The sequence below is a fragment of the Leucopleurus acutus genome (assembly GCF_964270905.1).
Source record: "Leucopleurus acutus genome assembly, chromosome: 18".
Classification (NCBI taxonomy): domain Eukaryota; kingdom Metazoa; phylum Chordata; class Mammalia; order Artiodactyla; family Delphinidae; genus Leucopleurus; species Leucopleurus acutus.
The window spans coordinates 3,049,080-3,065,078 of record NC_139160.1 but is presented as its reverse complement, the minus strand read 5'-3'; the positions used below and the strand labels follow the sequence as shown (position 1 = coordinate 3,065,078).

Sequence of the window (15,999 nt, the reverse complement as noted above, 5' to 3'; positions counted from 1 at the left end):
CCGGCTAACGCTGAGATTTCAGCAGACCACGTCAGAAAACCCGGAGTCCATAGAAGCACTGGCTGTGGGGAGGAAGTGCCTCTGGTCTGAAAGGCCTCCGTTCTCCCCCTTAGCCTCAGATCATGGCTTCAGTTCAGCCTCTGGACAACCCGTCCCTCCCCACGCCCACCCCAGGCACATCCCAGCCCCAGCCTGGCAGCACTGCAGGGCTTACCTCCTGCCAACCATGGAGGGCAGGTGATCGCCTGAGGTATGTTTCAGCATCCCATCCTGTTAGGCGCCGATGGGTACATGGATACTCCTGGTGGGGGGACTGTTCAGGCAGGGTCTCCTTCTTGACCACTTCCCAGACTTGCCCTCCATCCCGGGATTCCAGAGAAACAGAACAAGTAAAATAATTAATGCTGCCTAAGGCTACATACACACACTATATAACTCCAACTGTACAACCTTCTGGAAAAGGCAAAACTATGGAGATGGAAGAAGCCTCTGTGGGTCCCAGGGCTCAGAGGGGAGGGAGGGGTGAACTGGTGGAGCACAGAGGACTTCTAGGGCAGGGAAACAGTCCTGTGACAGTGTGGTGGAGGATGCATGGCATCGTGTCTGGCACAACCCAGAGAACTGTAAATGAAGAAGAGTGAACCGCGGTGTAAACAGTGAGCTTTAGTTAATAAGGATGTATCAGTACTGGCTCAGCAAGTGGAACAGATGTGCCACACTGATGTAGATGTTCGTAATAAGGGAAACTGTTGGGGGGTAAAGGGGTTATGTGGGGACTCCCTATACTTTCTTTTGTTAATTGAAGTATAGTTGATTTACAATGTTGTGTTAGTTTCAAGTGTACAGTAAAATGATTCAGTTATATATATATAACATATATATAACTGAATATAATATATATATTCTTTTTAAGATTACTTCCCATTATAGGTTATTACAAGATATTGAGTATAGTTCTCTATACTGTCTATACTTTCTGATCCATTTTTCTGTAAACCAAAAACTGTTCTGAAAAATAGTCTATTAATTTAAAAGGTATATATTCACTGCCCTTAAAGAGCTCATAATCTCTTTGGTCAGCGCTAAGACAGCCATGTGTCTGAGAACATATCAGGGTGTCACTGACTATGAAGTCATGAACCCTACCCAGGAAGCCAGGGAGGCTTCAGAGGGGAAGTGGGCTGGAGGTAAGCCTGACAGTCCCTGGTGCCACCAGGCAGATGTGGGTTTGCCTGCAGATGTGCTCTGAGCGGTGGTTTATGTTCCACACTCTCTGCAGGTCAGGGGATGCTAGACTCTACGGAGATTCTCTCATTTCATCCCCGCAACAGCAGGGCAGGGCTATTACTTCTATGTTACAAGTGAAGAAGCTAAGGTTCAGAAGAGCTCGTCCAAGGCCACCCAGCTAGTGAAAGCTGAAAGAAGGGGGAGTCTGATGACCTGCCTGCCCCTGAAGCAGGGGCTCCATCAACCGGGTAGAGATTACCTCAGGGAGAGGGTTAGGGGCATTCTGTGTCACATGCAGGGGTCAGAGGGGAAAAACAAAGATTGATGGGTAAGGGCCTCAGTCAAGGTGATTTAATAAAGAAGATGGATTTCAGGAGTGGCTTGATCAGGCAAAGAGAAAGTTTGTGGAGAACCATTCTAGTCATGTAGTCAATGTTCATTCCCAATCCCAGGTTCACAGGGTCTTTCGAGCTGTCAGAACCACCTTGGAATAAGGACATTGTAGAGATAGCGACTCCCCTCCTTCTCCGAGTGGCTTTGTGTAAATTCCGGGCAGCTGGTAAGAGCTGGGAACATTGTTTTACTGTTCCTTCTGCTCTTTCTGAGGGCGGCCCTGCCCGTCAGGTTCCCTCCAAATCCAGGTGTGAGAGCATCCCTTTGCTGAGCACACGAGGACGGCACTGCAGACAGACGCTGGGGCGGGCTCCTGGCACGTCTCCCGTCTTTTGTCGGCCTCTGTGCCCCATTCCTGGGCAAAGAGCAAGGAAAACTCCCCCCTGCTTTTCCCCTAATAGATACTTCTGTGCCAAAATAATTTGATGAAGGCCAAACATCATTCTTTCATTCTAGGAAACTTAGGTATCTTCTCTAATAAACTGTAGAAGACAGCAGATGCTCCTTATCCATTCTAGTCAATAAAAACAGCCACCGTTTACTGAGATTTAACCACGTGCCAGGCTCTGAGCTGGGACATTATCACACTTAATCTTCACCCCAGGGTTTCACAGATGAGGCGGACTCCTGGGAGGTTAAATCATTTCCCCAGAGCCCCAGGGCTGGAGTGGAAGACCTGGGCTCTCGGGTCTTACCTTCCACCGCAGGGGCCAGCCCATCCCCCTCGACCCCCTCCCCCCTTTACAACCAATTAAGAAACAAGGCACTGGAGACAGATGAAGATAAAAATGTCAGTGATATCGCCAGTCGAGTCAGTTGGAGAATGTGACTTTAGGTCTGAGAAGAGTTCTTGCTAATATGCTCTGAGTGCCCCCTGCCCCCCAGCCAGCTGTAGAGCTTCAGCCACTGGTTCCACACCCGCCCTCTACCCCCCAGGTGACAGTCACTGACTGCAGATGGCTCCCTGCAGATATCTGGGTGGAGAGGTTAGAAAGGAGTGACTCCTCTATGCTTCCGAAGAATTACTGTTAAATTACTAATAAATTAGGTCTGTTCTATCAAGGTAGGTGGACCAGTGGGTTCCTCCCACCAGTCAGTAACTCCTTCTTTGGTGCAGAGGGTGGGGCCTGAGGCCAGAAGTGTTACTCTGTGGAAGCTCCTCAAAGAGAAAAATCTGAATCGCGGAGAAAGGAGTTTCCTTACTGCATGAGTCAGCTCAGGCTGCCAGGACAAAATACCACAGACTGGAGGGCTTAAACAGCAGGAATTATTTCTCACAGTTCTGGAGTCCAAGATCAAGGCACCAGCAGATTTGGTGAATGGTGAGGACCCACTTCCTGGCTTGCAGACGGCCACCTTCTTGCTGTGTCCTCTCATGGTGTGGAGAGGGAGAGAGAGACAGAGACAGAGAGAGGGCTCTGGTCTCTCTTCCTCTTCTTATAAAGGCACTAATCCCATCATGGAGCCCCACCCTCATGACCTCATCTAAGCCTTAACAGTCCCACCTCCTAAAACCATCTCATTGGTTGTTAGGCTATGGATTTGAGGACATAATCATTCAGGCCATACACTTCCCTCCCTTGTCCTGTGTGACCTTAGATGAGTCTTTCAACTTCTCTGAACTTTGTTTTCTTCATCCATAAAACATGAAAGATAATAGTACTCTAAGGGCTGCTTTGAGGCTTTAAGTAGAGAACGAATGTAAAGGACATAAAATGTTAAGTACTCAGAAAGTGTTAACAGAGGGACACATAATTTCAGAGATGTTATTGTGTGAAAAAAAGTGCACCGTCGACTTGATGAGAGCTGGTAGTTTCTGTCAGCACCGGTGTACAATGACTCTTTGGTGAGAGCTTTGCACTGACTTCTAACAGAATTATAGAGTTTAAGCTGCTGGTCAGAGTTGGGTACCAGCAGATCACTAAGAGAAAAAAGTCCAAAGAAACCTTTGGAAGTTCCCGTTGGTGGGGAAGGTAGAATGCAGATGTCAGCTTTGTTTGCAGGCCTGTGAGTGATGGCTGGTTGTGTGGGCAGAGAGAGGTCACTGTAGGAGACTTAGAGCCTTTTTACACAGAAGCCACAGTGGGATTCCCCATGGAATGATGGAGGCTGAAGGAAACTTTGAGATGGCTGGTCCGCATCACTCATTTAGCAGATTAGGAAAGTGAGAGCCAGAGAAGTCTGGTGATTTATTCCCTCCATGCCTGTTACCTAGTGCTGGCTCTGGATGTAGAGCACCCAGTCTCTCCATGTCAGATCCTGCTTTGTCCAATAAGTTAATAATCTAAAACCAGAAGTATCTTTTTATCTCAGGAGCTCAAGAGTCCCACTAAAACAAAACAAAACAAAAATTGTATTTTTTAAAGGACAGGAACTAATAATTATTAAGCACCTGTATGTATTATACCAGGAGTCTTATATGGGCTAAAGTTTGGTATTAATATTTTCCGACCAATCCAGAGAGGTAGGTTTCCCTTTTCACCGAAGGGGAAGCTGACACTCAGCAAGGTAAAGGGCTAGCCCAGGTCACAGCTATCAGGGAAGCAGGCCGAGTCTTTACAGCTCTAGAGAAATCCGTTTACCTGAGAGCCAGTGTTCATGTAAATATTAATAACAGTTTCCAGGCAGGCAGAAATGATCCTCTGAGACACAGATTTTTAAAAAAAGAATAATCAAAAATTTCTCCTCAGATTTGTGCTAATTTCAAAGAGCTAATTTAAAAACTATCAATTTAGCCCTCGATATTCTTTTTTTAAAACAGTACTGAAATAGACGTCATTTTTAACATTTGTGACAGCTTCATGCAGGTTTCGTTAAAGTTATAGAAGGTAGAAATAAAATGAAATATTTGAGATTAGCCTTTCATGCTATGTCTCTAAAGTTTTCCATTGCTTATTTATTTTAGGTTGGCCAAAAAGTTCGTTTGGATTTTTCTGTAAGATGTTACAGAAATACCTGAATGAACTTTTTGACCAGCCCAATATTATGTGTTTCTGCTTTAAAAATATATATTCACTGTCAAAAATATGGGGGAGTTTCAAATAAAGATCCAAACAATAAAATAAAAACTTGCCCATATTTCCACCACCCAGATATAATGACCATTAGTATTTCAGTGTGTGTGCTTTAATTAATGGGCTGTTATTTTAGAGCAGTTTTGGGTTTACAGGAAGACTGGGAGGAAAGGAGAGTTCCCACGGATTCCCTCAACTCCTCCCTGTACCACACCCCCCCCCCATCCCCCCAGTTTCTCCTGTTACGGGCATCTTAACATCAGTGTGGCACATTGGTTGCGATTGATGAGCCAATATTGATACGTTATGATAAATGACTTCACATCAAGTTTCACTCTTTGTGTTGTATATTCTGTGGGTTTTGACAAACGCATAACGACATGTACCCACCGTTTGAGTGTCACACAGAATAGTTTTCCGCTATTTAAAAAAGCATGTATAGAATTAATTTTGACTTTTCATTGTGTAATTTAATATTTGTATATGTTCTTTAGTTTTTACATAGTGGTTACTGTTCTTCTTTGATTATAAAAGTAACATGTATAATTATAGTGCTGGCAACACAGAACCACTCAGATGAATCATCTAAAAGACAGCCGTTTTTAAAGGAATGTGTTTATTTTATGAATTCCATTAGGTGCACATCAGGAAACAATCATGGAACTTTTAGGGCCCAGATCCTTGCGCAGAAGGGTTACCTTCGTCTCTGCGGTTTTCCTGTGAATTAATGATTGCGCCATGAGCCACCCGGGAAGGGTGAGAGTCCTGAGTGTGTTCACCCAGACAGTCCACGGAAGACCTGCTCTAGGTCCTGGGGAAGTGGGTAGGTTTAAAAGTCCTCACCTAGGGTTTTTTTTTTTCTGTTGTTGTTGTTGTTTTTGCGGTACGCGGGCCTCTCACTGTTGTGGCCTCTCCCGCTGCGGAGCACAGGCTCCGGACGCGCAGGCTCAGCGGCCACGGCCCACGGGCCCAGCCGCTCCGTGGCACATGGGACCCTCCCGGACCGGGGCACGAACCCGTGTCCACTGCATCGGCAGGCGGACTCTCAACCACTGCACCACCAGGGAAGCCCTTGTTGTTGTTGTTTTTAATACATTTATTTATATTTTTGGCTGCGTTGGGTCTTCATTGCTGCGTGCAGGCTTTAGTTGCGGCCAGCGGGGGCTACTCTTGGTTGCGGTGCGCGGGCTTCTCATTGCGGTGGCTTCCCTTGTTGCGGATCATGGGCTCCAGGCGAGCGGGCTTCAGTAGTTGTGGCACGCAGGCTCAGCAGTCGTGGCTCGAGGGCTTTAGAGCGCAGGCTCAGTAGTTGTGGTGCACGGGCTTAGTTGCTCTGCGGTACTTGGGATCTTCCCGGACCAGGGCTTGAACCCGTGTCTCCTGCATTGGCAGGCGGATTCGTCACCACTGCTCCAGCAGGGAAGCCCTTACTTAGGGTTTTCTTTTTCAGGAAAAGTGTAGCCAGGGCGCCTTGGCCTGGAGTGACCTCCTCCCTGGCAGAGGTGGGGCGAGGGGGCAGTGAGGAGCGGTTGCCTGGGCGACGCGACTGCTCCTCCCGCCCAGGGCCGATGCTGGGGGGTTGATGAGGTGGAGGGGAGCCGGGTTTAGGGGGCCGGGCTGGGGGGTGCTGACATGGGGGAGTTGCTGGGGGTGGATGGAGGAGACCCCGGCTGGGGGGTGTAGCTGGGTGGACGAGGAGTTAGGGTCGGGGGAAGTGTAGCGGGGCGGGCGTGGGTGGGGGGATATCCTCGTGGTGGAGCAGGGTGGGTTGGGAATGTCTGCGAGGATGGTGGGGACAGCAGGGCCGCTGGAAAGGTGGCCGGGGACGGAGGGGGCTGGCGGGGAGGAGAAGAGCCGAGCCAGGGGCGTGGTCTGGGGGCTGAGCTGGGGGCGTGGCTTGAAGCAAGAAGGGAGAGCCTAGCCAGAGCGGTGGCCTGGAGCCAGGTGTGGCGTGGCCTGGGGGGCGTGGAAGGAGAGCCGGGCAGGGGCGTGGCCTGGGGCCGGGCGTGGCATGGTCCGGCGTGGGGGTGGGGGGTGGAAAGGTAGCTGAGCCGGGGGCGTGGCCTGGGGCTTGGGCTAGGCCTGGGTTGTGTGTGGAAGAAGTGCAGGGTTTGGGGCGTGGCCTGGGCCGGCGGGGGCGTGGCCCGGGCCGGGCGGCAGCGGCGGGCTGGCTTCAGCGCCGCGCTCCTCCCCCGCAGCGCAGCCCGCCGCCCGCCCGGAGTCCGCGCACCCGAGCGGAGGCTCCTCCGAGAGCCCGGCGTGCTCGGATCTCCGCGGCGCCAGGACCAGCCCTGGGTCGCTGGGACGTCTTGGATCGGCAGACTTTGGAGGCTCCTTCGAGCGGGGCCGCGGTAGGTGAGGCTGCGCCGAGGCGCCGGGCGGGCGCCCGGGTGTTGGCGAGGAGCCCGAGCCCGGGAGCTGAGTTACCCTGACGCCGGCCCCGCAGCCCCAACACCGAGTTCGCTCGGTGAGCTCGCTGCGGGGCTGGGCGGCCCGAGGGCGAGGGACCCCCGGTCCCGCGCGCCTGGGGATCCCCAGACTTGACCCGCGCCCGCCGCGGGCTGCGGGCGGGACAAAGGCGCAGAGCGCCCGCGCCGCCCAGGGGATGCGCTGGAGATCTCTCCCAAAGCGATTTTCCCTCCGGGTGCCCCGGGCCTCATCTCCCGAGAAAGGCGGGACCCTGAGTCCGGCGACCCTGAACTGGAGAAGTGAGCTCCAGGGCTGGTTTGCTTCCACTTACGTTAGGCGAGGTGAGGGACTGGGCACACCAGCCCAGGGGGACACAGACCAGAGCTGCGCCTACGGCCGGGGAGCTCAGGTGACCTGGGCTGGAGGCCACCATCCGGCTGTGCAGTCTGAGCCCCGGCAAACCTCCCCTCCCTCCAGGTGCGGAATAAAGGCCAAACCAACCAACCATACAAACAGAACTCTCTCCGTCATTTGCTTCCCAGCACTGGACAGTCTTGTTGATAAACAAAAGAATAACTTGAGTTTATTTAGCACTTGTTACCAAGGCCATCTAAATTCATACATCATCCGCCCCTCCTACCACGGTTTTCCCTGCGTCTCACCTCTTTTTCCGTGTTGCCTGGTGTTTTCTACCCTATTAACCCCTCCAAGTCCCCAAGTACTGTGCTCTTCTCTAACAGGTACAGAAGTTTCACCCATTTTATTTTTGCTAACAAATGCTCCTTTTCTATGCCCCCTTCTTGCAGATTTCCTCACCGCAGTGTCCTCGGGGTCCTGGTGATTACGCTTCCTCCCTGTGCTGAACCTTGGCCTCTGCCCCCTCCCCCCATCCTTTAGAGTTTTATGTGACTGTTTCTTACCCAGAATTCTAATTTTCACACCCCTCCTTTGGTCCCCAGGTTTTCCCCCTTCCTCCCACCCAGGCTGGCTGGCTGCCTTTCTGCCTGTGCTCCCGTGCTGTGGGCTGTCTTGCCTTTTACCTACTTCTCCCTGTGCTTGTCCCGCCTCCAGAGCACACCTTGTTTCGGTTCCTCTGGTTGTTGATTTTGCTGCTGCATCACCACTCCTCGGTTCCCTTTCTTCCCTTCCAGTCGGTCCTCCATTACCCGGCAGACGTCTTTATTTCAGAAGGTCTGAAAGTGTTACAAGTAGGCAACCAGCTTCCCCAGGACCTCTGTGGACGTCAGGACCTTCCCATCTGCTCCTGGTTCTGTGTGTGTTCTTACTGAAGAAGTAGTATCGTATGTAGACAAGTTCTCCGACTATGTTGATATTGATGTTAATGTGAATATTAGGTAGCAGTTGTCAAACACTTAGTAGGAGCCGAGCAGTCTTCCGAGGGACGTGCGTGCAGTAATAACGCATGAATCCGCCTCGCTTCCCTGTAATGTCGATGCATTCCTAGCCCCATTTTACAGATGAGAAAGGGGAGGCTCAGAGAACTTTAAGTACCAGGCCCAGTTTCTCGTGGCTGTGTGGTGGGAGAGCCCCTCTTCTTGCCAGGCGGCTGTGCTCCCAGGCCATGCTGACTTTGGAACTCATACGTGGGCTGGGATTCGGCCTTGGAAATGAGGTCATTATATGCGTGTTTTACTTGGTCTGCAGTTTACTGCTGTTGAGGGCATAATATCTATACTGTAGAGCAGCGTGTGGGGAAAACCTAATGCCTCCTGTCCCTCAGAAAGACTGGGGACACTGCCTGGGCTGGCTTCCAGCTCACTTTCCTGAAGAGACCACCTGGCCCCCTTGGCTACAGGAAGGCTGGAAGAAAGCTTCTTGCAAAGACCGTTGCCAGCTGGCTCCTCCCCTGCAATGAGAGGTCAGTTTCACTTTAGCTGGCCAGATCTTTAGGGTCCTTGAGAGCCCTGTGATGTGGTGAGTCTCGCTTATTTCTGTTTCACTATATAATTTAAAGCCTTGCTCCTATATCTCCTTCATCTTCCTGAAAGTTGGAGGCAAGTGTTTGTTCTTAGGCAGTTGCTGAAGCAGAGTGTTGGGAAAGTTTTATACTTCGATGGCTGGAAGGGGCCTTACATTCCACAGACGAGGAAACTGTGGCCCAGAGAAATAAAATGATATGTCCAGGGCAGGCAGCGGGACAGTAGATCCCTGACCTGCCGACCTCTGGTTCAGGACTCTCCATGCATGGCCCGGCAGCTTGGTGGGGTGACCTCTGGGCTTGCTGTGCAAAGCAGTAAATGAACCCTTTCCTTCCTGAGCTAAGAGGCATTGGGAGGATTCATTTGGAATGGAAATTGTCAGTGGGTTCTTTTTTTTTGGTCTGAAAACTAAACATTTAAAAAATGTTTGCTTTCGAGATACGTAATGGCATAAACGGGATCATAAAATTGCAGAAGTATAAATTCAGATGTTTTTAGAAGTTTCCAGAACATCAGGCAGGAGCGCCAAACATACATTGCTTTCTAGAGGCAAATCATACAATCCATGGCAATTTGAAAATCAGTAAGTGGAACGATGGGTTGTATTTTCATTTGCAGAGAGAAAGGCCTTAGTACAAAGCGCTCATGTGATTTCCTTCATCTCTGCGTCTCAGATAAAACAGGGGTGAAGGGGGAGCCTGTCCAGTTAGATGCTGTCTCTGTGTTGGCTCTGCCATGCCCTGCCCCCATCTACCCCTGGCCTCGGGCTCCCAGCCAAGCCCCCCCATTCCCAGCTCTGCTCCCTGCTGTCTGGTTCATCTCTTTCTCCAGGAGCCCTCGGGGAACCTGGAGGGCGCTGCTCGCCCAGGATTGCTCAAGCCGTTGCATAACTGCCTTTCTTGACAGAATCCAGCCCGAATGCCCTGAGGTGTTTGTTGCATGTAATTAGCTTCCCTCTGATGCTCCAGAAGCAGATGGGTGGCTCAGTGCGTCCTTGGGAGAAACGACGAGACATTCGCTCTCTGTGTTCTGTGGTGCGGATGGATCATCGGTGTAACTGCAGGGCAGGTTAGGTTTACCGCTCCCCTCGCACAGGGGAAGGAGTCGAATGTCCTGGCCACAGCCCCGTAGGAAGAGTCAAGGCTGAGATTTGAATGCGATGCTGCCAGGCCCAGGAGATCCACACGCACGTCCAGCGTCTGTCTGCTCTGAAGCTCATAACCCTCCACAGCAGCTTCCCAGAGCCTTTTACGAACTAGAGGAGGGAAAATGAGGGGCACATGGGGCCTTGCGGGCATCCCGGACCAGCCCTCCGCAGTCTCCCTTCGGGGCCAGGGGCGCTTTCTGACTGCGGACGGCAAAGCCCCAAGTGGCCAGAGATGGTCCTTGTTTCTCATACATGGTTGTGGCCATTTGCTGTGGTCGGGATGTCAACATTTGTGGCCACAGGTAATGCCCCCTCCTGTGCTCGTGATCTTCAAGTGTTACCTAACCAGGACCTTGAAGGACCTGATTTCTTGGCCAGAAATAACCTCCGCCTGTTCCGTGACACAGGACTGCTGTTTGTCACCGTGGAAGCAATGCAAGCTTAGCGTTGTCATTTCAAGGACCGTGTGCCTGACTCAGGACATCTTTTGCTCTGGTCAGAGCTGAGCTGGACCCCCAGTTCTCTCTCGGGGTTCAGCCATGGGACTGGGGATCTCTAAGAGGACCCTGCCTGCTAATCTGGGAGAGGGAGGGGCAGCTTTTTCCCTCTCCCATTAGCACCGTTACAGAGTTTGTTCCCTAAGCCTGGCAGGCTGTCCTTAGAGAAAAACAGAACTCAGGTCTGAAAGGGCTAGACTGGAAGGTGTGGGCGGGCGAGATGCGGCCTGCAGGAATCTGGGATCCTTGCCCGCCATCTCTGGCAGGTGCGGGGCGCTGAGGCCCTGTGTTTGTTGTCTTAGAGCAGAGGGTGCAGGAGGCCAGGGAGGAGACGTGTTCCTGGTATCGGAACTTTGATCACAGGCTTTCCTGGCAATTAGTGTTCTCCATAATAGAAGCAGTGAGCAGTCTTGTGGAGGAGTGTTAAAATTACAGCCACGTTAAACGAGGTCAGGCCCTACTACGTCCCCACCACGTGTGCTGTATAAAGAGAGAGGAGGCCCGAGTCCTAAAACCACTTAAACCATGTGGGCATTGAAACTTGCCCAGTTCGGATGTTGGGACTCTGCGGCTGAAAGGAAAAACAGCTTCAGAAAGTTTGCTCCCTTCCCCCTTTCCCTGTTATGTGCTGGATGCTGGGGATGGAACCAGCCCTTGCCCTCGTGGAGGCTCACACTCTTTCCGGTGGGAGTGGTAGGCATGTGAAAGGAAAGACCTGTAGCAGGTGAGGGATCAGTTTATGGGGAGGGCGTTAGGGGAGCCCATGGGAGGCCGAGGATCCAGGAAGCCTTCCTGGAGGAGGAGCTAACCACAGCCAGGGCTGAATAGGAGGGTGCAGGTTGGGGAGGGGGCTGACAGAGGGAGGTATTGTAGCCTCTGGGGACAGAACAAGCAGAGGTGGGGACACGGACCCCAGCTCGGAGATGAGGGACCCTCAGACAATTCTGCCCATCATTCATGACTGTTAACCATTTGCCCAGAGCAGTGGTTCTGCACCTGCATCAGCTGAGAGTTTGTTAGAAAAGCAAATTCTAGGGCTCTCTCCCGGACCCGCCGAATTAGAGTTTCTGGGGAGCGCGTCTGTATTTTAACAGCCTTGCAGGTGATTTTCACACACGCTGAAGTTTGAGAACTAGGGCTTTAGAACGTATGCTTTTCAGACACCCTAAAAACAGCTGCTCTTCATTGCTACCTGGTCATCCTTCAAAGTGACTGTGTTCCTGCCTGGTTGGACGTGTCAGACCTCCCTCGAGCCATCAGCTGTCCAACCTTCTCGTTCTCCTCCACCGTGTACACCCTCACAGTTTCTCTTGCCCACCCTGCTTCATTGCATCACATACTAGTAATTTATATTATTTCTATAACATGATTTCTTAGTGTTTGGCGGTCGTGAGGTAAACTGGGTTCAGGTCCTAACCCTGCTGCTTGCCTGCTGTGTGACCTGGGGGAGGCATTGACCTCTCTGCCTCAGTTGCCTTATCTGAACAATGTACATAATGGTACCCATCTCTTCACTGAGTGTTTCAAACTTTGCTGGACATTGGAATTACCTGGGGGGTCTTTAAGAAAGGTTGATGCCTGTTCCCATCCCCAAATTGTAATCGGTTGTGGGTGTGACCTTGGCATTGGAATTTCCCAGGGGCAGTAAAGTTGGGAACCACGGTCGCAGGCTGTGGTGCGGATGAGATGAGTCCCCACTTGCAAAGTGCTCAGGAGCGGGTAAGGCCTGGCTCTTCTGTTTGATGGGGGAGGGGAGGCTCTGTTGGTTCTGTGGTGGTGGGGGAGAAGGCAGAGCTGTGTCGCTCGTTCTGTGAACACTTGTTGGATGTCGAGGGCCTGTCGGTTTGGGGATCTCCTGGTGACTCCGTCTTGTTCTGAGACTTAGGAAGTGAAGTAGCCCAGCACAGTGGGTCTCCAGGTCTGATTCTCTGAGCATCCGCTGGGCAGGACTACAGAGGTCCTGTGTGAACAGAGCACACGGGCTGCCACCCCCTGGCCAGCATTCCCAACACGGGACACCCTTTTCCCTCCTCTGTGCAGAATAACATGAATTTTCGGAGTATAACCAGCTTCTAAAATCATGAAGGAGCGGTGCTTTTCAGTGAAAATGGGAATCGGGCCCCCCTAGGGTTCTGACCCTGCCCTAATCTGTCATTTGAACTTAGACGCCAGTTTTCTAAATTTGTTTATTTATTTTTGGCTGCATTGGGTCTTCGTTGCTGCACACGGGCTTTCTCTAGTTGCAGCGAGCGGGGACTACTCTTCGTCGCGGTGCGCGGGCTTCTCATTGCGGTGGCTTCTCTTGTTGCGGAGCACGGGCTCTAGGCGCGCAGACTTCAGTAGTTGTGGTGCACGGGCTCAGTAGTTGTGGCTCGCGGGCTCTAGAGTGCAGGCTCAGTAGTTGTGGCGCACGGGCTCAGTTGCTCCACAGCACGTGAGATCTTCCCGGACCAGGGCTCGAACCTGTGTCTCCTGCATTGGCAGGAGGGCTCTTAACCACTGCCCCACCAGGGAAGTCCCAGCCGCCAGTTTTCAGACACACAAAACATCTCTGGACTTGATCTCTCTTTGGCACCTGAACTGTCTTCTAGGACAGTGTTCCCCAACCTTCTTGGCACCAGAGACTGGTTTTGTGGAAGACATTTTTCCACGATGGGGGTGGGAGTTTTTCAACGATGGTTCCGGTGGTATTGTGAGCAAGGGGGAGCGAGGGGGAGCGAGGGGGGATGGGGAGCGAGGGGGGATGGGAGCGAGGGGGGATGGGGAGCGGCAGGTGAAGCTCTGCTCGCTTGCCCACCGCTCACCTCCTGCTGTGCAGCCTGGTTCCCGACAGGCCTCGGACCGGGTGGGGACCCCCGTTCTAGGATCTAAATGTCACTATGTTATAAATTATGTATTTCTAACCATTATTTGAATAACATACAGTCTTTTTGCATACCTGTCCTGTCACATATTCATCCTACCTTCGTTCATTGTTTTATTAATTCAGCGAATGTTGACGAGGATCTGCTTTGCATCAGACACCAGGCTGGCAGTTTCATCCCTTATGTGGAGGGACAAGCGTATCCGTCAGCGTGTAAAAAGTGTCTCTTTAGGTTTTACTGCATAGCTGCAGCCTTCTCTGTACCTGTCTCTTTTGGTGACATAATTACTCCACTTTTAATAATAGAACATCTGAAGGACATTTTTCTTGTTGACTCCATGGGCCTTCTTTGAACCCTGCTGAGATTAATTAAATCAAACCCCATGCAACAATTATCCTAAAATATCCGACAAGTTATTAAAATCCAGTTTGCCTGGAGCCGGGAGTCAGTGACCCACAGTCAGCACCCTCAGGATGAAATCCACAATCCAGTTTAAGGTCTGGGGTTTTCTGATTTCTTTTAGTCCAGAGTCTGTCCTAGTGGTTTGGCCAAATGAATTAAAGAAGTGAGAAATGGGGGAATTCGTATCTCGAGTTTATGGTTTGTCCTCTTCCTGTGGAAAGGTTAGGTTCTGTTTTTGGTTCTGCTTTGCCATGCAGGGCGCACGAGGAACCGATGTGGACTCTTAGCTTGCCGCTAGCGCATTTCAGTGTGTGTCGCAGATGGAAGTAGTTGATTCTCTATATTTGTGCTGCTCCGGCCTGATTACTAAGTGAAAATCTACCACCGGGGAAACTTTTGTGTAGCCAGCACACAAGCAGCTCAGTATTATGGTAAAGACTAGCCTCCATTGTGTGGTCTTAACATTATGAATGGTGTTACCCACAGACTGAATAGGCTTTAGAAATACAGGCCTTCCCAGGAATTGCCCGGGCTTAAATGTGCCATGGAGCCTTCTGAAATAACATCCCCCAAACCTTCATTTGAAACAATAAAGAAGGAGGGGATATATGAATATCTACAGCTTCAGTTATATCGCAAAGAATTAGGTGTTTAAAATGAGACAAGATAAAAATATATTTTAGCTTTAAGAATCTGAGGTTAAGAAATAATCCAGGATATACGGGGAAAAGTCAACAATATTCTTCAAAATGGTATGTTCTGAGATCTGCCAGACCTGCTTTCTCTGCTTTTTCTACCTTTGACTTTTCTGAACAAATCTAAACTCCCCAGAGTGGATTGAGTGGCCCATCTTACTGAAGAGGCTGCTTGTTTTATTAAGTCAAGCCCAACGCTGGCGTTGGAGCATCTCTCTGAGTCCTCAGGCTGCTCTGCCACAACCGTGGTGTTGTGCACTTCCCAGAAAAGTACGGGGGACTTCACTTTTACGGCCCAGCTCCAGTTCTGGTGTGTGTGTGTGTGTAGGTCTAGGGTAGGGCCAGCCTGTGTGCTCTGCTGAGTCAGTGTGTCTTGGAACCAGTGACGTTCCCGCCTGAGCGCCTAAGTTGGGTCTAGACTCCTGGCCCCCCTAAGACATGAAGCAGGGGGAGTCTGAATAAGGAAAGTGGCAGCCTCTTTTGCTGATTCATTTTTGACGACACGTCATGGCAAGGTGTGAGGGAGAAGGCTGATTTGTAAACCTGCAGCTTGTGGAATTGGGCTGAACGTTGGGATTTTCTTTTTCTTTTCTTTCTTTCTCCCTCCCCTTCCCGTCCCTCTTCCGCCCCCCCCCCCAACCGTGAGGCATGTGGGATCCTATCTCCCGACCAGGGATCAAAGCCACGCCCCCTGCAGTGGAAGCACTGAGTCAACCACTGGACCGCCAGGGGGGCCCCTCTATTCGTGTTTTCAATGGCTGTCCTCACCCGACAACATCAGTGTCAACAGCTCCGCTCATGGTTGAGCCGACTGAAGGCAGACCCTGTGCCCAGACTCAGCTCCTGAACTGCCGCGTGCCTGGCAGAGTGTCTTGTGCTCATGGATGATGACAGTGCTCACTGGGACGAGGGACGGTCCATCCATAAACACGGTCGTGGTTCTGGCCGGGGGAGGCGCTGGCATTGTCCAGTCTCGGCTAACTCCTTCCCTCCAGCCTCGCCTTCCGCCTTCCCTTGTTAGATTCTGCGTTGGGTTGGAGGGGAGTGATGTACGTTAACCTCCTCTGGACTTTCTCTCAGGCTAGAATCTTCTGCTCCCAGGGACGGGGTACCCAGAGGAAAGGAGAGGATGCTCCGTTAGTCCCCGCTCTCCCCCTCCATCTGCTGGTCTGCGCCGCCCGTGGCTCCACTCAAAATTAGGAAAAGTACTCGGGCTGAGAGAACACCGTCTGCCTTCCTTCTGATACAGAAGTAATCTCGTCGGAGGAAGCAGGAACTCTCCCTGCTTTTCCTAGTCTCTATTTCTAATCCGACCCCTCATCCAAGGTGCTCACCCTGAGTGGGTGCTGACCCAGAAGCCTTCAAGTGGGACACGGAAGCAAGAATATTCTAGCATTACAAGATGAGTGCC

At 51.4% G+C, this 15,999-nt stretch overlaps 1 protein-coding gene across 4 annotated transcripts in view; it reads left to right on the top strand.

The window, feature by feature from the left end:
* SPATA13 (spermatogenesis associated 13) overlaps nucleotides 1-15,999 on the top strand; it is a 217,370-nt gene that overhangs the window by 90,908 nt on the left and 110,463 nt on the right. For 2 of the 4 annotated variants that reach the window (XM_082859451.1, XM_082859453.1), the window contains exon 1: nucleotides 6,841-6,985. The exons of 1 other annotated variant lie outside the window; for it this stretch is intronic. The gene's annotated coding sequence lies outside the window, so the exon portion shown is untranslated. Of the gene's footprint in view, nucleotides 1-6,840; nucleotides 6,990-15,999 lie in introns of those variants that run through there. One more of the 4 variants, XM_082859455.1, reaches the window with a different exon arrangement.